Below are 21,244 nucleotides of genomic sequence, written 5' to 3' on the forward strand. Positions count from 1 at the left end.
AATGTACAAATATTGCTTTACTAGGTTATGAATGACTTTAATATCCCACAAAGTGTTGATGCATTCACGTTATTGGCTGCATATGAACTTCTGACTTTCTAGTTTAATAACAGGAGTCCCAGAACATGTCTTATAGTGATTGACTTCTCTGAGGGGTTGTAAAAACAAAGTCAATTCAACGGAAGTCTTTGGGACCTGTTGTTTGCTTCACTCTGTAGATCCAGTGTTCTCACCCCATGATCTATGAATATGTTTCAGCAAGTCAGTAAACACTGTAAAAGAGTGTGCAATATTTGGTGTGTATGTGCTGGTGCTGGGGTGACAGCACAGGTTTCATGAGCAACTTAGAATGATTCATGACTAAAACAAGTAGATGTACAACAGCATGGTTTCTTAATCTTAGCTCTGTTGACATTTAGTGTCAGGCAATTTTTGTGGTGGGAGTTGCCTCGTGTGTTGTAAGATAGTAGGATGTTTACTAGTATCCCAGACCCTTAACAATTAGGTGTCAGCAGCCACTCTTCCCCATACTCACCAGTTTGGGCCAAAAACAGGCTCCACATGTGGCCAAACCTTTCCCAAGAGAAATCATCCCAGGTTGAGACCCACTACACTACAGTATGGATATTATAATACACAGAGTTATATATTTTTTACTGGCATATAACATTTTATTTTATTCTTACCGCATCTTGTGACACATATAATTCCAGCAGGCAGCTTTATTTATCTCTAAATAAGCATAGTAAAAATGCAACCATTTATTGTTGTTTGCCTTAGAGTAGAAGAGAAGGTAGACACAATCATATGGCTTACCACTAAACCTTGGATTATAAAGTAGTCAATTTTGAAGCAAAAGAGATTTCAGTCTTAGTTTCCCCATTTTTACACAAATGCCTGGAATGGGTCTTAGTATCTTCATCTATAAAAGGTTATTCATATTCATTAAGTCTATGCCATAGGATGTTTGAGCATCAAATAAGATCCTGGATACAAAAATGTTCTGTAAACTGTAAAGTGCTTTTGAAATATAAGGTGGCATAATTAAAAGACTGTGGGGAGTGGCAGGAAAAGCAAACTCTCTCAATATGTTCCCTCTCAATAAATATATGTGGAGGGAACCCCAAAGTGGAAGGTACCCACTTTTCAATGTGGTCAAAATGACCCATACACTGTTGAGTTAATTCATTTTATCTCCTAAATTTCCCCTTCCATTATGGTTTTATTTTTTATTTTTTATTTTATTTTAATTTTTTTGATGGAGTCTCACTCTGTGGCCCGGCTGGAGTGCAGTGGTGTGATCTATGCTCATTGCAACCTGTGCCTCCTGGATCCAAGTGATTCTCCTGCCTCAGCCTCCTGAGTAGGTGGGACTACAGGTGCACATCACCACACCGAGTTAATTTTTGTATTTTTAGTAGAAACAGAATTTCCCCATATTGGCTAGGCTGGTCTCGAACTCCTGACCTCAAGTGCTCCACCCACCTCGGTCTCCCAAATTTCTGGGGTTGCAGGTGTGGATCACCGCGCCCGGTCCCTTCCTGTATGTTCTATAATACTAAATTGTGTGTATAAAATATTACAACTATGTTATTTATGAATAAGCCAAATCACATTTTTTTTTTTCAGTTTATATTCAAAGGTGCTTTAACAATAGAATCATGAAGAAAAATTTTAGAGACCTCAATCCTAGAAAACAGTGTTCTGGAGAACAGCGTGAGTCTTGTGGCTTGAGGGAGTACTTTTTTATTTACATGACTTCAAATTATTGCATTAGCTGCTAAAAAAGTAAACTGGGGCTTCTCAAGTTGGATGAGCATCAAGATCACCTGCAGAAATCTTTTAAAATTTGACAGTCTATGCACAGCCCTAGATCTGCTAAATGAATTCCAGGATCTCCATGAAACCCAGCATCCATGCAAACATGATGAGAACTGACTTAAACCCTTAGCAGCTAATAAGCTAGCTACTAATTATTGTCTTTACAAATTTAACAAATACAGGCAGGAGTATTTAGGAAGATTTCCAGAACAGAGGAAAGAGATACAGACAGAAATGTAGAAAGAAAAGGTTATATTTCTGGTAGCATTTTTTAAGAACAATCTCTGACCTTTGTATTTACCTTTGTATATAACTTTAGACTCTGTACTGTAAAAAATTAGCACCTTATGTCTTTTTTGCCCCTATGCTATGGATTTTCAAATATGGGAGAATTAGAAAATGCTATGAATTATCATTTCTATTATTCCTTGTAGTCTTTTATCTTTGGTGAGAACAATTCTCTAGATACTGCAGAGATTTTATAGCTTGTCACGGTTTCTACTATATTAAGAATCAAGTCTAACAAAATCAGAATAGATGCTAAGCCTGGAAACCCACAGGAAACATGTTATTCTTCAGTGTTTGCAAAGCACTGATCAAAAATGTCTCTTCTCTCAATCTCGCTTTCTTCTTTTCATTTACTAACTAGGCTTTTGAGCCTCACAAGACTTTGAGATTTTATGGATATGAAACCTGCTATCGTTTAGCTTCCTGCCTCTGGGAATAGGTGAGTAGTGTTACCTTTGATAGAAGAGCTAGGTCATTCTGTAATGATGAATAAAGACTTTCTGGGTAATTGGAATTCAAGGACAGGATTTTCATATTTGTGGCTGTATGTCACAGCCGGAAAAGCTGTATGTCATTGGGTTCTTATATATTTGTGTTATTTTATAGATGAAAACATTTGGCCCAATGGTGTTCATTTGCTACATTATTTAAGAATATTCTATTTTATCTATTGAAAATAAGAGAAATTAATAAGGTAGATGAAATGGATTATAGAAGTAAGTGGCGTGTGAGATATATTGACAGAAAGAAAGTAACACATATAAATAAGAAGGAATGGAAGATATTATGGGTTGAATTGTGTCCCCCAAATTCATATATTGGGGTCCTAACCCCCAGTATCACAGAATGTGACCTTGTTTAGAATTAGTGGTGTTGCAGATGTAAATGGTTAAGATGACATCATACTGGAGTAGGGTGAGCCCCTAATCCAATATGACTTGGTGTACTTATAAAAAAAGAAATTTGGACACAGACATGCACACAGGGATAATGGCATGTGAAGATGAAGACAGAGATTGGGGTGATGTAGCAGAAGCCAAGGAATGCAAAAGATTGCAAGCAGACCACCAGGTGCTAGGAGATAGACGTGGGATAGATTCTCCTTGAGAGCTCTGAGCAGGAATCAATGCTGTGGACATATTGATTTCAGACTTCTAGTCTCCAAAACGTTGAAACAGTAAACTTCTGTTGTTGAAGCGACATAGTTCGTGGTACCCAGTTATGGCAGCTCTAGCAAACTAATCCAGAAGGACTTAGGCAAAAATACTCATGAGGAATTCAGGACAAATGCACATGGCTTAAGTAGGATTCAGTAAGTACTTACACCCCATGCCACGTGTATTAATTTACCCATCTCTTTCCTGTTGATTTTTGTTGTGTATTTAAGGTTGACTTAATAAGCTGTGTGATGTAAGCATTTCAATTTGGTTTGTGAAACTTCCTGTTTCATGACATATGGATTAGCTTGCAAGATCATATACTTAGAAGCTTTCTGTCACATTAATGCCACATCCCAAGTTGACAAGACCTTTAGAACCTCAAATCTAGTTGTTTTTGCACTCCTCAAAGTACTGTGTGGATCTTTATGAAAACTGTAACATTTCCTTTTATTTAAGTTTTGTTATAATAGAAAACAGGTTTAAGGCTGAGTGCAATGGCTCATACCTGTAATCCTAGCACTTTGAGAGGCCACGGTGGGAGGATTGCTTGAGGCCACGTGTTTGATACCAGCCTGGGTAACATAACAGCGAGACCATGTCTCTACAAACAAAATTAAAAAAATAAATAAGCTGGGTGTGGTGGCATATGCCTCTAGTCCCAGCTACTCTGGAGGCCAAGGTGGGAGGATTGTTTGAGACCAGGAGTTCTGTCAAGGTTGCAGTAAGCCATAATCATGACACTGCATCCTTTAAAAAAAAAAAAAAAAAAAGTAAGAAAGATAAAGATGGAAGGAAGGAAGAAAGGAAGGGAGGGAGGGAGGGAGGGAGGAAGGAAGGAAGGAAGGAAGGAAGGAAGGAAGGAAGGAAGGAAGGAAGGAAGGAAGGAAAACAAGTTTAAGACCTTCTCATGACACTGCATCCTTTCTCAAAAATAAAAAAAAAGAAAGATGAAAGAAGAAATGAAGGAGGGAAGGAAGGAAGGAAGGATGGAAGGAAGGAAAAGATGGAAAAGGAGGTAAAGAAAACAGGTTTAAGACTTTCTGGAGAATGGAGAAATCTAGAGAAATTTTATTTGGAAATATGAGCATCATCTACTTTAGGAAAATTCCGACTTTACTGATGATATAATTAATATTTCCCCTAGTCACAATTCTGTTTCTTGTTTTTATTTCTGGGTTGGGATTTTATTTAAGAAATATTAAAGATGTTTCTGAAAACATTGACTTATGACAATGAAGTCTGCTTTTTTCCCCAAATTTATCTTATGTGATGATATAAATCTGTTCAAAATGTTCTTCATTTCATTTTTAATCTTACTGAAATATTTCTAAAATCTTAAAATAAAGTCACAAAGAAGCCCCAAAGCCCTTAGAAATAAATTTTGTAAAGAATGTTCTATATTTGCTTATAGTAAGTAACCTCCTGATTGCATTGATTTTCAAGGCTTGCTTGACATTGCTCAACTTCTGCTTTTGTAGATTAGTTGTTTGTCATATGTGCAAATTCCCTTTAGAGATTTTTAGGTTTATATTTATTTCTGCTTTTTTATATGTAACTTCTCATAGAAACCAGGAGGGGTATCATTTGATGGTGTGCTTACTGTTTTATAATTGAGATTCTCTTGAGGCAGGGGTCAAATTAACTCATGAGTTGTTATCCTAGAATTTACTTTTCCTCTACCTGTTTCTTCCTATAAGCAGGGATTTGCCATTCAAACAACCTATTTCAGTAAGGGATACTGAAAGTGAACAGCCTGATTGCTAATAAAACTGAGTAAAATTAAATAGTGCAGGGCTAAGTCTATCCTTCTCTAGTGGTGAAAAGACCTTTCATTATAAAAATAAAGCAGTGATGAATTCATCCACTTAACCAAAACAGATTTTGCTTTGGCTACTAGATATCTAGACTCATACATTTTAGTCTAGTTATTTCCAAAAAGTAATTTTGTCAGTCAGCTAGTAGCATATTGCTTGGACGCTTAAGCCCAAGAGTCAGCCTCTGTGTGAAATTCTGGCTTTGCCATAGTGCCCGTGTGACCTTCGGCCAGTTACTTAATCCCATAGGCCTCATGCTTTCCAACTGTGAAATGGGGGTCATAAGAGCAACCACTTTCCAGAGATATTATAAAAATTCAGCAAGATAATACTATAGAAAATTCTCAGCATAATATCTGGCATGTTGGAAGGGCTTTATACCTGCTACCTGTTACTAATTTTTACTTTCTAATTTTCAGTTTGGTTTAGCATTATATTTATTTTTCTTTCTGAGTGAGGCATTTGGATTAGAAAGCTGTCAGATATTGGCCCTTCCATGGAGGCTCTCAACTCTCTAATTGGGGAGAAAACACACATGAAATTATTTCAGTGTATTAGGGCAAATACATGCAGTGGATACACTGTCAGTACAGAAGAGGGTACTCACCCCAGTTGGAAAGTCAGCAAAGGTTTTCCACCCAATCATGAAAGCTAAGTGAAATGTAGTCAGGGGGTTAGAAGGAGAAAGCCTGAGCAATAGCTAAGAGTTATGTAACACCCTGCTATATGCAGGTAATCAAAACTTGCTGAATTCTAAACAGTAATACAAAGTGGGGAAAGTGGAAATACAAAGTGGGGAAAGTGGAAAGTAAATTGAGATAAATACTCTCCTAGTAATACCATACTAAGGAGCTTGGCCTTTGTTCTTTGAGTGATAGAAACCAAGTAAAGTACAGTCATGCACTGCGTAACAACGTTGTGGTCAATGATAGACTGCATACATGGTGGTGGTCCCATGAGATTATCATGGAGCTGAAAAATGTGTAACCTAGTGGGCATAACATCATAGCACGATGCATTACTAATGTGTTTGTGGTGATGCTGGTGTAAACAAACTTACTGCACTGCCAATCATATAAAAGCATATCACATATAATTATGTTCTTTACATAATACTTGATAATGGTAATATACAACTATATAACTAGTTTATTTTTTGCAACACTATACTTTTTAATTATGATTTCAGAGTGTACTCCTTTTACTTATAAAAAAGAAATTAACTGTAAAGCAGCCTCAGACAGGTCCTTCAGGAAATATTCCAGAAGAAGGCATTATCATAGGAGATGACAGCTCCATGTGTGTTATTGCCCATGAAGACCTTCCAGTGGGACAAGGTGTGGAGGTGAAAGACAATCATATTGATCATACTGACCCTGTGAAAGCCTAGACTAACATGTTTGTTTGTGTCTTAGATTTGAACACAATTTTAAAAAGTAAAAAATAAAAATAAAAATTTAGAATAAAATAAGGATATATATTTTTGTACATCTATACAATATGTAATTTAAGCTAAATGTTACTACAAAAGAGTCAAAAAGTTAAAACAAAATTTAAAATTTTCTAAAATGTTAACATTTATAGGATTATAAAAATGTTACAGTAAGCTAAGTTTAATTTATTTTTGAGGAAAAAAATTTTAAATAAAGATAGTGTAGCCTAAGTGTACAGTGTTTATAAAGTCTACAGTTGTGCGTAGTAATGTCCTAGGCCTTCATAGTCACTCACCACTCACTCACTTACTCACCCAGAGCAATTTCCAGTTTTGCAAGTTTCATTTATTTTAAGTTCCCTGGGTAGGATGAGCATTTTTTATCTTTTATGTCATATTTTTACTGTATATTTTCTATGTTTAGATACACAAATATCATTATGTTACAACTGCCTACAGTGTTCAGTACAGTAACATGCTGTATGGATTTGTAGCCTATGAGCAATAGGCTATCTTATACAGCGGAGATGTGTAGTAGGCCATACCATCTAGATTTGTGTAAGTGCCCTCTGCGATGTCTGCAAAACAACGACATTGTCTAACAATGCATATCTCATAACATATCCCTGTTGTTAAGTAACTCATGACCATATTTAAGCAGAGCTGTGCGATGGAGCTCTCTGGCTGATGTGTGGAAGATACACTTAGAGAAACCAAGGCAGAGAGAGAGAGAGAGAGAGAGAGAGAGGTAATAGAAGTGATCATGACCACTCATATTGAGGAAGCAACAGCAGAGGTAGAGAAGACAAGGTGGGGATGAAAAATATGTAGATGGTAAAGCAGGCAGGACTTGATGATTGGCTGAAATGTAGGCATCAGAACCAGAAAAAGTGGGATGAATCCAGGTTCCTGGATTGTGTAACAGTGTGGATGGGTCTGCTACTGAAACAGAGAAGACAGGAGTAGGATGAAGAGTAGGGGAGGGACAGAGGGAGAGGAGAGACCATAACGATGTGTTGACTTTGACACCTTTTTTTATGAGACATCCAGGAGAAAACAAGGATGCGAGGATGAGGGTAGTACTGAAGCCAATGAAGGAATAGTTTGTTATACCATATGTCACTTACTAGGTGCCAAGAAGAAATCACACTTGAATCCACATAAGTATTTAAAACTTTAAAGCAGGGAAAAGTGTTGAGCTTTATAGTGAAAAGAAATATCATTTATGGATAATTACGTAACCTCTCTGCTAATCCTGTTAATTTTATATATCTACTTCTTTTTGAAACAGAGTGTCACTTTGTCACCCAGGCTGGATTGCAGTTGCATTATCTCAGCTCACTGCAACCTCCGCCTCCCGGTTTCAAGGGATTCTCATGCCTCAACCTCCCAGGTAGCTGGGATTACAGGCACATGGCACCACATCCAGCTAATTTTTTTTTTGAATTTTTAGTACAGACCGGGTTCCACCATGTTGGACGGGCTGGTCTTGAACTTCTGACCTCAGGTGATCCACCCGCCTTGACCTCCCAAAGTGCTGGGATTATAGGCGTGAGCCACCATGCCAAGCCTATCTACTATTTTATCTATAAGATTTATCTACTGTATCTACTTGTTTTGTTTCAAGAATCTGTTTATTATTCTTAGGTTTGTTTACAAATTTCTGATTTTTATTTTGTTAGGTTGAGAACTCATAATTTCATCTAAATTGTCTTTTAAAAAAAATTACACATTCAGTTAAACCCAACATAATGTTTATGAGGTACTTACTGTCTACTAGATGCTGAAAGAAATGCTATAAACAATGTAAACTATTCCTTTAAAAGAAACTCATATGTTTTTAGTTATTACCTTCAGTTAATTTAAATCTAATTTTTTCAACTTTCTGGCTACCTTTACAAAAAGTTCGATCCAGTCAATCTCAGAAATTTTAATAGCATTTTGAGAGATGATGTCAGATCACACAAGAAAGAAGTGAACTAAGCTCTGGGTGAAGAGTGACTTACGTTGAAAACTTTATCATTGCTACAGGATCCTTGGAGTGTTGCTTTGCCAGCTGGAAACCTTTGTGGCTGATGGCAGGAGGATGGTGTGTCAGAGCACCCTAAGTGCGTGCACACCTGGTTCAGTCATGACAATACCTGGGCCTGGCCTCAACTTGTAATTAAAAAGTTAAGAGAAATTTATTAATATTATCCCAACATTGTGTTAAAAAGAACCTGAAACTAGAAAATTATTATATCTTTTTAAAAAATGAAAGAACATAGGTGAAAATGTGACAGTCATTATCTATCAGTGGTAAGATTTGGGTTTTTTTTGTGTGATTTACTTATTTTTCCTAAGATTTCTATAATAAAATATATAACATTTTTAAACAAGCACAAAATATTTGTATTACCACGTTATATTTTTATGACTGTTAAGTTTTTAGGAAATCAACTCAAAACAAGTAGTCTTTCCTACTCAAGCAAGAAAAAGACTGGAGAAAACTTTATTCTTTTACAGATACACTGTATATCTTAATACTGAAATTTACAATGAAAATGTTATTACCTCATATCATAATGACACCTCATATTTGTATAGTGATTAAGAGTTTAAAAAAAAAACTCTCATAGCCATTATTTTATTTATTCTTTACTTTATGTACTCAAGGGAAGTTAATAATCCTTGGTTTGTAAATCACCACAGAAAGCCTGAGTGATTAAACAACATGCTTAGAGTTATAAAACCAGGTGTCAGAGGTGAGTCTTAAACATCCTCTTTTTTTTTTTTTTTTTTTTTTTTGTGGGAGACTAGAGTTTTATTATTACTCAAATCAGTCTCCTCAAGCATTCCAGGATCAGAATGTTTTTTGTTTGTTTGTTTGTTTGTTTTTGACGGAGTCTCACTCTGTCACCCAGGCTGGAGTGCAGTGGCGCGATCTCGGCTCACTGCTACAAGCTCTGCCTCCTGGGTTCATGCCATTCTCCTGCCTCAGCCTCCCGAGTAGCTGGGACTACAGGCATCCACCACCACACCCAGCTAATTTTTTGTATTTTTAGTAGAGATGGGGTTTCACCATGTTAGCCAGGATGGTCTCGATCTCCTGACCTCATGATCTGCCTGCCTAGGCCTCCCAAAGTGCTGGCATTACAGGTGTGAGCCACAGTGACTGGCCCCAGGATCAGAGTTTTTAAGGACAAGTTGGTGGGTGTTGGGAAGCCAGTGAGCCAGGAGTGCTGATTAGTCAGGTCAGAGATGAAATCATAGGGAGTCAAAGCTGTCTTCTTGCGTTGAGTCAGTTCCTGGATTGGGGCCACAAGATCACATGAGTCAGTTTATCGATCTGGGTGGTGCCAGCTAGATTCATTATTTATGCTAAGAAACATCTGTGTTTTTCTCCCTTTGCCTTTTTATTGTAACATTTTTCTACAACCTCATATCTTCCAAAAATAAACATAATCTAAAACATCTTTTTTAACAGTATGAAGTTTTTGTCATTAAATTCACTCATTCATTCAGTGAGACCAATATTCATTGAGCAATATTAGGTACAAGGCATTGTTCTCCCCACTGGGTATTGATCTGTGAAAAAGAGTAGCCATGTTTCGTGGTTCATGCCTGTAATCCCAGCGACTGAGGAGGCGAAGTGGGAAGATTGCTTGAGGTCAGGAGTTTGAGACCAGGCTGGGCAATATAGCAAGACTCCATCCCTTAAAAAAAAAAAACAATTAGCTAGATGTTTGGCATATACCCAGCTATTTAGGAGGCTGAGGTAAGAGGATCACTTGAGCCCCGGAGTTTCAGGCTGGCTACAGGAGCTATGGTTGTGCCACTATACTTCAGCCTGAGTGACAGAGCAAGACTCCAAATCTTAAAAAAAAAAAAAAAAAAGAAAGAAAGAAAGAAAGAAAAGAGACTCAATTGTCTACCATATGGAACATCTTTCTAATGGGGAAGATATATAATAAAAGAGAAAATTCAGTAATAGAAAACATATTTAAAAAAACTAGATAAGTACTAAGTAGAAAAATCAAGGGAGAGAGAGCTAAATAGTGCGAGTTTGCATTTTATATAGAATAGCTTGAGAAAGTCTCACTAAAAATGTGAAATTTAAATCAAAGCCAGGTGTGGTGGGACAGGCTTGTAATCCCAGCCAAGGCGGGAGGATTGGTTGAACCTAAGAGTTCAAGCTTAGCATAGGCAACATAGTGAGAACCTGTCTTTAAACAAAACTGGGCAACATAGCCAGACTTGGTCTCTAAATAAATGAACACCCACGAAAAAGCTGATATTCAAAGGGGGTGTGGTGTGAGTCATGGTATAAAATTGTATAACTGGAGGGAAATATTTAAAAACTTTATGCCACAGATCTTTATTGAATGTTTACTGCATTTTTCTCACATGAGAAAACCCTGATAAACTACTAAGGCTAGATCGTGTTTTCCTTGAGTTTGAAATTTAGATTTCAATAATTTAGAAATAAATCTTATCTCTCAGATTGCATAGTTGATCTAGGCAACTTATAATTAATAGTCCTGTTTAGCTTTAGAACTCCCCAAGAAGTGTATTTAAGAGGAAAACTAAAATTAGAATTAAATGAATAAAGATGTAACTGTTTTAACTAAAAGTTATACTCCAAAACCAAGCCATTTTTGTGGGAAGGGTGGGGAGGAACAACAACAAACACTGAATGTGGAGTCAGGGACCCTGGTTACTCATACCAGCTCTACTTCCAACCAGGTGTGCTGTCAAAATGTGGACAGATCACTTTTGGAGTCTGGTTAGTTGACTCTTGTGATCAATTTCATAAACCTCGGGATCTATTATAATAAAGTGAATGATATAGAACAAGCTTGCCCGACCCATTGCCCACAGGCCACATGCGACCCAGGATGCCTTTTAATGTGGGCCAAGACACATTTGTAAACTTTCTTAAAACATTATGAGGTTTTGTTGCAGTTTTTTTAAAAGCTCATCAGCTAGCATTAGTGTTACTGTATTTTATATATCGCCCAAGACAATTCTTCTTCCAGTGTGGCCCAGGGAAGCCAAATGATTGGACACTCCTGATATAGAATAAAAAATGTTTTACTTTTTGCATTTAAAAATTCTTTAATCCTGTATCATTATTAGGAAAACTTACTCTTATTGGTACTATGCTACAAGTTCAATCAGTACCAGTCACAATACACATATCAATACTATAGCACCATCACCATACTTTCCCTTTGTTAATTTTTTTTTCTGCCTTAAAATGTTGTGGGTTCTTAACAACTGAATTTAAAAACAAACCAACAAGATTTTGGGGAAATACTTAACTTTTCCCCATTAACTGTAGTGTATTTGCTCCCTACGACTAAGGAAGAGATTGGCTGGCAGTTATTGGAGACTGGCTGGGAAGCATCTGGCTCTTGTGTATGTCAGTGAAAGTAGAAAACCAGGCTGCCCAATGTTAGCCCTCTTTAACTCTTTGCAGCTTTATAAGAAGGCTTTAAAAATCTTTCATTTGCTCTTGATTTTACCAAATGCAATTTTATCTTTTGTAAGACCAATTTTTGTGTACTTAGTGGATAGTAAATAAAATGTAAGACCATATTTCCATTTATCAGGAGAAAAATAATTATCATGGATTCTAAATCACTCTCCCTAAGGTTACACAATCAAAGGCAGAGGCTTGTATTTTTATATTTATTTAGGGGAAACTTTATTCAAAGCAGGGGATAGACGAGTCAACAGAACAGACACCTTGTTCCATTGGTCAGTGACAGTTCATGCAGTGGTTGCTCCTTCTGATTTGAAACTCATTCTTTCATTGTTTGGTCTCCCAGACCACAATTTGCCTAGTTGTCTTCCTAGTTGTCCTCTCCTTCCATATTGCCTTCACTGGTTCCTTATTTCCTGCCACCTTAAACATTAGATTATCTTCAATGGTCAGACTTTTTTTCTCTCCTGTCACTAATTCCCTCAGTCATCACCCTTTTCCAATGTCTGTATTTATTTATTTATTTTTAATTTTTTTTTAGATAGAGTCTCGCTTCATCGCCAGGCTGGAGTGCTGTGGTGCGATCTCAGCTCACTGCAACCTCCGCCTCCTGGGTTCAAACAATTCTCCTGCCTCAGCCTCCCGAGAAATTGGGATTACAGGCACCCACCACCACACCCAGCTAATTTTTTGTATTTTTAGTAGAGACGGGGTTTCACCATGTTGGCCAGGCTGGTCTTGAACTCTTGACCTTAGGTGATCCACCTGTCTCAGCCTCCCAAAGTGCTGAGATTACAGGCGTGATCCAGCACACCCAGCCTCCAATGTCTTTAAATATTTTCAATGCACTGATAACACTGAGTCCTGATCTCTCTCCTGAACTCCAGACTTACATATCCAGCTCAGCATTTCCATGTCTAATTGGCAATTTAATCTTAACAGGTTCCAAATTCTTTGTTTTACCCCCAAGTCTTGCTCCTGCCACAGCCCTTCCATCCCCATTTTAGCAAATGAAAACTCTATTCTTCGAGCCGCTCAGACCAAAAAAAGGAATCATCCTTGGCTTCACTCTTTACCTCATAACCCCACTTTCAGTCAGTCAGCAATTCCTATCAGCTCTAATGTCAGATATCATCTGGATTCTGATGACTTTTCTTGACTTTTATCTGATCAGCAGCCATCAGTATCTCTCCTAGGGGACCACTCAATAAAGCAGGGCTTATATTTTAATTCAGATGTCCTGACTTCCAATCCAGGGCTCATTCCAAGCAATGGGACCAAGTGAAACCTAGCTTACCTAACAAGGCTGCCCTGCACTGGACTCTTCTAGAAAAGCCAGGGATACAGCGAGGGTTTTAAAACATTCGCCACATACCCATGTTTATGTCTTTAAGCAAAGGCTTCTTAGAGATTCAAAAGGAGTTGCAACATAACAAGATAAGACACGCAAACTGCCTTCTTTTTTTCCCCCACAGAGATAAAATCAGTATCTGTAATCCACCAATGCTGTACATAAGTAGTGTCAGAAATGAGTGCACAGACTGTATTGCTTGGAACTTTGTGTTCCCAAGAATTCATTTGAAGTACCCTCTGCTGGGGAGCCAGATTTAGGAAAACAAAGACTAAAGTAGGAATGGAGGAAAGGCTTAGCTCTGCTACATAGCCATGAGTAAGAAAAGAATCCAGGCAGCTGAAGCATTTGGGGAATTCAACTGCCTGGGATTATAGGCATTAAAACCCCCTACCCTCAGTCACTTCCATCCACACCCAAGCACAGAAAATTTTACCCGACGATGTTTGTAGCAGCTGTGAAACTGTCCAACTATTGGAAGAAAGAGTGGAGAAATGAGAGTCTCTGCATATTTTATGTCCTAGTTAACAATAATTTACTTCTTTTATGGAAATTTAAAATAATATCTTCTCAATATTCAAATTGCATAAACCCTGGAGATGTAAGACACTTTTGGATTAAAGGTTTTTATGTAGCAGTGATTCTATTCCAGTGATAAATATTTCCTCATATGGAATTTAAAATTCTTTAGCTACTCCATCATTACCTTTCTCCCAGTTATTGCTAAGTCATCAGTATGCTGGAGTGGAGGGGTGTCTGAGAGCTTCCATATGTCACATGGAATACAGAAATGGTAGGATGGTAAGACATAGGCCACAAGTAGATTACAGGGCAGTGGAAAAGGCTGGAGGAAAGAAGTACTATGTAGACCAAATGTAATTCATTTTGATACTTGCAATACTACACATCCATTAGCATACTTTTTAGTTTTTTTTTTTCTTGTTAACAAGTTACATAACTGTAGCCATTATGTGAAAGTGGCAACAGACAGAAAAACCTATCTTCTACCTCTAAGTCTCTTGGTTTTGTAATTCTAATCTGAAATTGTGACCCATCAAAGGAGATGATGGAAAGAAATGGCATTTGTGGAATTTCTACTATGTGTCATTCTCTGTGTCTTATTATTTCTATAATCATAACCTAACATAATCCTAATAGAACTGTGTGAGGTAAATCTTATAACCCTCTTTTCATAGCTGAGGAAATTCAGGCTCTGAGAATCCAAAATATTATAGCTAGTGAGTGACAGCAAATACCATGCTGTTCTTCTGACACGGTATCACTCAGGTAAGGAAGATGAGGTTTCCAGGGAAGCAGGGAAATCACAAGCCTCCATTTTCTATCTCTTTCTTCAGGGGAGATCTCAAAGAATTTTTCTTTTGATAGTTTTCATAGGCAAGTTTACAAGTAAGAGAAATCTAAGTTTAGTGAGGATGAAAGTTTATCCACATACTGCTTTTTCTTATGTCTGTATGTAAATACAACACTTGCAAAATTATAATATTTTTCTTTGTATATATTGTTTCAGTCATCTTCTATTTTTGAATTTGAATTTGGAAAAAAATATGTATATGTGTTTCCCACAAAACACATAATTTACTGGGTCAAGATTGTGGCAGAATGATGAATCATTGGATTTAGGTTCATCAAACTTATAAGATGCTAAATTATTTTGTACTTTCCCTCTCTCTCTCTTTTTCTAGGCTCTTCCATTGCATAAGTGATAGAATGGTGTAGAGTTTCTCTCCTGTACTGCAGTTTTTGATTTATCATTTCTTTTATCCATTCGAGATAAGCTGCCAATTCATTTGAGTTATTTTGAACACAGACATAAAATGCTGTCTTCAGCGCTCAGTTGTATGCAATCAACTATGTTTGTTAGAGTGTTCATTTACTTAAAGTACCTAGGAAGTATGATTATAGGTGATGGGGGTGTGGTATCCTCTGGGCACATCAATCATTTTGGTTACGGCTCTATATAGTGCTACCCTCTAATGGCACACCGAAGTATGCCCCAGGGTATGTGAGAAGATTTTCTCTGCAATCTTTTGGAAGAAATGTCTGAAAACAAAATTAGAAAGATTATTCCTCTGAAGTCTGACAGGTTGTTCCATAAGAAAAACATGCATCTGACTAATTCTCCAAAATTAAGATAATATTATATGAATTTATCCTTAGTCTGCTGTGTATTTTTCCAACAGTCACTTGGAACTTTTTTGGCCAATATAGAGAAAAATTATTATCAAAAACAAAACAAAATAAAGAAAACTTGGCTTATTAGAATTTCAATTTCCTAATTCTTAGCTAGATGTTTTCTGATTTTAAGAATTTATTCTTTGCAGTGCATTTATATTGAAGTGAATATGGAGATTTGAAAAATATGAACTTGAAACTGTTTTAAGTAACAACCCATATTTGAAACATTTCCCAATGTGAATGACAAGCAATTAAATCTACTTTGCATTCTTGAACTTGATGTGGAAACCAGCTGATTCTTTGAAGTCCTAGAAGAAAGAAAAATGAGCTATTTAATCTTTTGCTGTATGCTGTGGTTTTCTGGAGCAGCAAAGACAATTGATGGGAAATGGGGAGAACATAAATGTTTATTTTTGCAACAATTTTAATATTATCTAAATGCTAATTCTTAAGGAAGAATATCAGAAAAAAGAAATGATATGACTAATGATGTGGCTAACATATGTCATTATGGATCTGCAAATATGTATTCAGAGAGGATTCAAACAAAATACTGTGAATATTCGAATGAGTTTTTCTGGTGTGGTGTACTGTCTACAGGCATACTTTGTTTTGTCGTGCTTCACAGCTACTGTATTTTTTACAAATTGAAGATTTGTGGCAACCTTTTCTCGAGCAAGTGTACTGGGGCTATTTTGCCAACAGCATATGCTCACTTCATGTCTCTGTGAGCTTGATAATTCTTATAATATTTCAAACTTTGTCATTATTATATCAGTCATTATTACATATTTTTAATGTTACTATTGTAATTGTTTTGGGGTGCCATGAACCATGGCCATGTTAGACAGCAAACTTAATAATATCATTTGTGTTCTGACTGCCCCACTGACCTGTTGTTCTGTCATCCCTCTCCCTCTCTTTGGGCCTCCCTATTTCCTGAGACACAACAATATTAAAAGTAGGCCAATTAATTGCCCTACAGTTGTCTCTTAAGTGTTCAAGTGAAAGGAAGAATTGCATGTCTCTCACTTGAAATCAAAAGCTAGAAATGATTAAGCTTATCAAGGAAGGTAATTCAAAAGCTGAGATAGGCTGAAAGCTCAGTTCCTTGAGCCAAACAGTTAGCCAAGCTGTGAAAGCAAAGAAAAAGTTCTCAAAAGAACATAAAAGTTCTACTCCAGTAAACACACAAATGATAAGAAAGTAAAATAGCCTTATTGCTGATATGAGGAAAGTTTTAGTGCTCTAAGGCTAAGAGAGGCAAGGAAACTGCAGAAGAAAAGTTTGAAGCTAGCAGAGGTTGGTTTATGAAATTTAAGGAAAGAAGCCATCTCCATAACATAAGAGTGCAAGATGAAGAAGCAAATGCTCTTTGAGAAGCTGCAGAAAGTTATTTAGAATATTTAAGATAATTGATGATGGTGGCTACATTTAACAACAGATTTTAGATGTAGACCAAACAGTCTTCTACTGAAAGAAGATGCCATCTAGGACTTCCACAGCTAGAGAGAGGTCAATGCGTGGCTTCAAAGCTTTACAGGACAGGCTGACTCTGTTGTTAATGGCTAATGTAGATTGAGACTTTAAGTTGCAGCCGATACTCATTTACCATGCTGAAAATCCTAGGACAGCTACTCTGCCTGTGTTCCAGAAATTAAACAAAGATTGAATGACAGCACCTCTGTTTACAGCATGGTTTGTTGAATATTTTAAGTCCACTGCTGAGACCTACTACCCAGACAAATATATTTCTTCCAAAAGGTTACTGCTCACTGACAATGTACTTCATTACCCAAGAGCTTTGATGGAGATATACGTGGGGATTAAGGTTGTTTTCATGCCTGCTAACACAACATTCATTCTACAACCCATGGACCAAGGAATAATTTGGACTTTCAAGTGTTATTATTTAATAAATGCATTTTATAAGGCTATGTCTGCCATGTGTAGTGATTCCTCTGATGGATCTGGGCCAAGTGCATTGAGAAACTTCTGGAAAAGATTCGCCATTCTAGATGCCATTAAGAACATTAGTGATTTGTGAAGGGAGGTCAAAATATCAATATTAACAAGGGCTTGGAAAAAGTTAATTCCAACCCTCTTGGATATCTTTGAGGGATTTAAGACTTCAGTAGAAGAAGTACCTGAGATGTGGAAGAAACAGCAAGGGAACTAGAATTAGAACTGGAGCCTGAAGATGTGACTAAGTTGCTACAATGTTATGATAAAACTTGAATGGATGAGGACTTGCTTTTGATGGATGAGCAAAGAGTACCTTTCTTACAATAGAAACCACTCCTGGTGAAGATGCTGTGAACATGTTGAAATGAAAACAAAGGATTTAGTGTTACATAAACTTAGTTGATAATGCAGCAGCAGGATTTGAGAGGATTGACTCTAATTTTGAGAGTCTACTGTGGGTAAAATGCTATCAGACAACATCAGACACCACAGTAAAATCTTCTGTGAAAGGAAGAGTCCATTGATGCAGCAAATTTTATTGGTGTTCTATTTTATGAAATTGTCATGGCCATGCCAACCTTCAGCAACCACTACCCTCATCTTTCAGCTCCCATCAACATCGATGCAGGACCCTCCAGCAGCAGAAAAGATTATAACTCGTTAAGGGCTCGGATGATTATTAGCATTTTTAGTGATAAAGTATTTTTAATTGAGGTATGTGCTTTTTGTATTTTTAATTAAAGTATGTACATTTTTTAGACAAAATGTTATTGCACACTTAATAGTCTACAATACAGTGTAAATATACTTTTCTATGCAAAAACCAAAAAAAACTTTGTGTGATTCACTTTGTTGTGATATTCACTTTATGGCAGTGGTCCAGAACTGAACTCACAATATCTCCAAGATATGCCTGTATTTATGTAAATACTTGTATAAATTCTACAAAATATAATATGATAGGGCCTTGTACTTTATGTCTATTACAGTCTGACACAGAAAATCACAAATTGAAGCAACTTTTCCTTTCTATAGATACTAGAATGAAGTCTAAGAGGATCTATTTTATTGGCACCAGACATCTAAATCCCTTCCTTAGTAATGATGTCAGGATTCACCAAGAGTTCCTTCCAACTATTTGGATTTTGGAATCTAATATTCCACTGTCAAGCTTTCACCTTTACATACATTACTCTTCTGAAGACATTTTATGCCAAACACATTACTTTTATAAGGGAAGAAAAGGAGTGCCCAGGGCTGAAAAAGCTAATGTGATATACTAAGTTTTTTAAAAAAATATTTTAACTACCAAGATCTTCTCAGTTTTATTTTTGTATTTTTGATTATACCTTAAGTTCTAGGGCACATGTGCACAACATGCAGGTTTGTTCCATAGGCGTACATGTGCCCTGGTGGTTTGCTGCACCCATCAACTCTTCATTTACATTAGGTTTTTCTCCTAATGCTATCCCTTTCCCAGACCCCCCACCCCCCAATAGGCCCTGGTGTGTGATGTTTCTCTCCCTGTGTCCATGTGTTCTCATTGTTCATCTCCCACCTATGAGTGAGAACGTGCAGTGTTTGGTTTTCTGTCCCTGTGATAGTTTGCTTAGAATGGTGGCTTCCAGCTTCATTCACGTCCCTGCAAAGGACATGAACTCATCCTTTTTATGGCTGCATAGTATTCCAGAGTGTATATGTGCCACATTTTTTTAATCCAGTCTATCACTGATGGACTTTTGGGTTCACTCCAAGTCTTGCTATTGTGAATAATGCCACAATAAACATACGTGTGCATGTGCCCTTATAGTAGCATGATTTATAATCCTTTGGGTATATACCCAGTAATGGGATGGCTGGGTCAAATGGTATTTCTAGTTCTAGATCCTTGAGGAATTGCTACACTGTCTTCCACAATGGTTGAACTAATTTACACTCCCACCAACAGTGTAAAACATTTCCTATTTCTCCACATCCTCTCCAGCATGTGTTGTTTCCTGAACTTTTTAATGATCACCATTCTAACTGGCATGAGATGGTATCTCATTGTAGTTTTGATTTGCATTTCTCTGATGACCAGTGATGATAAGCATTGTTTCATGTGTCTGTTGGCTGCATAAATGTCTTCTTTTGAGAAGTGTCTGTTCATATCCTTCACTCACTTTTTGATGGGGTTGTTTGTTTTTTTCCTGTAAATTTGTTTAAGTTTTTTGTAGATCTTGGGTATTATCCGTTTGTCAGATGGGTAGACTGCAAAAATTTTCTACCATTCTGTAGGGAAATGATAGTTTCACTCTGATGATAGTTTCTTTTGCTGTGCAGAAGCTCTTTAGTTTAATTAGATCCCATTTGTCTACTTGGGCTTTTGTTGCCATTGCTTTTGGCATTTTAGTCATGAAGTCTTTGCCCATGCCTGTGTCCTGAATGGTATTGCCTAAGTTTTCTTCTAGGGTTTTTATAGTTTTAGATTGTACATTTAAGTCTTTAATCCATCTTCAGTTAATTTTTATAAATGGTGTAAGGAAGGGATCCAGTTTCAGTTTTCTACATATGGCTAGTCAATTTTCCCAGCACCATTTATTAATAATTTATTAAATAGGGAATCCTTTCCCCGTTGCTTGTTTTTCTCAGGTTTGTCAAAGACCAGATGGTTGTAGATGTGTGGTGTTATTTCTGAGGGCTCCATTCTGTTCCATTGGTCTATATCTCTGTTTTGGTACCAGTACCATGCTGTTTTGGTTACTGTAGCCTTGTAGTATAGTTTGAAGTCAGGTAGCGTGATGCCTACAGCTTTGTTCTTTTTGCTTAGGATTGTCTTGGCTCTGCGGGCCCTTTTTGGTTCCATATGAACTTTAAAGTAGTTTTTTCTGGTTCTGTGAAGAAAGTCAATGGTAGCTGGATAGGGATTGCATTGAATCTATAAATTACCTTGGGCAGTATGATCATTTTCATGATATTGATTCTTCCTATCCATGAGCATGGAATATTCTTCCATTTGTTTATGTCCTCTTTTATTTCATTGAGTAGTGATTTGTGGTTCTCCTTGAAGAGATCCTTCACATCCCTTGTAAACTGGATTCCTAGGAATTTTATTCTCTTTGCAGCAATTGTGAATGGGAGTTCACTCATGATTTGGCTCTCTGTTTGTCTGTTATTGATGTATACGAATGCTTGTGATTTTTGCACACTGATTTTGTTTCCTGAGACTTTGCTGAAGTTGCTTATCAGCTTAAGGAGATTTTGGGCTGAGATGATGGGGTTTTCTAAATATGCAATCATGTCATCTGCAAACAGGGACAATTTGGCTTCCTCTTTTCTTAATTGAATACCTTTATTTTTTTTCTCTTGCCTGATTGCTCTGGCCAGCACTTCTAACACTGTGTTGAATAGGAGTGGTGAGAGAGGGCATCCTTGTCTTGTGCCAGTTTTCAAAGGGAATGCTTCCAGTTTTTGCCCATTCAGTATGATATTGGCTGTGTGTTTGTCAAAAGTAGGTCTTATTTTGAGATATATTCCATCAATACTTAGTTTATTGAGAGTTTTTAGCATGAAGAGCTGTTGAATTTTGTTGAAGGCCTTTTCTGCATCTATTGAGATAATCATGTGGTTTTTTGTCATTGGTTCTATTTATGCGATGGATTACGTTTATTGATTTGCATATGTTGAACCAGCCTTGCATCCCAGAGATGAAGCTGACTTGATCGTGGTGGATAAGTTTTTTGATGTGCTGCTGGATTCGGTTTGCCAGCA

At 37.0% G+C, this 21,244-nt stretch overlaps 1 long non-coding RNA gene across 3 annotated transcripts in view; it reads left to right on the plus strand.

Annotated features, from left to right (window-relative positions):
• Positions 1-2,266: 2,266 nt before the first annotated feature.
• Positions 2,267-21,244, plus strand: part of LOC126949997 (uncharacterized) — a 173,904-nt gene continuing 154,926 nt past the window's right edge. For all 3 annotated transcript variants that reach the window (XR_007724022.1, XR_007724023.1, XR_007724021.1), the window contains exon 1: positions 2,267-2,548. This is a non-coding gene — a long non-coding RNA (uncharacterized LOC126949997). The remainder of the gene's footprint in view (positions 2,549-21,244) is intronic.

Source organism: Macaca thibetana, chromosome 3 (assembly GCF_024542745.1).
Source record: "Macaca thibetana thibetana isolate TM-01 chromosome 3, ASM2454274v1, whole genome shotgun sequence".
In the NCBI taxonomy this organism is placed as follows: Eukaryota; Metazoa; Chordata; class Mammalia; order Primates; family Cercopithecidae; genus Macaca; species Macaca thibetana.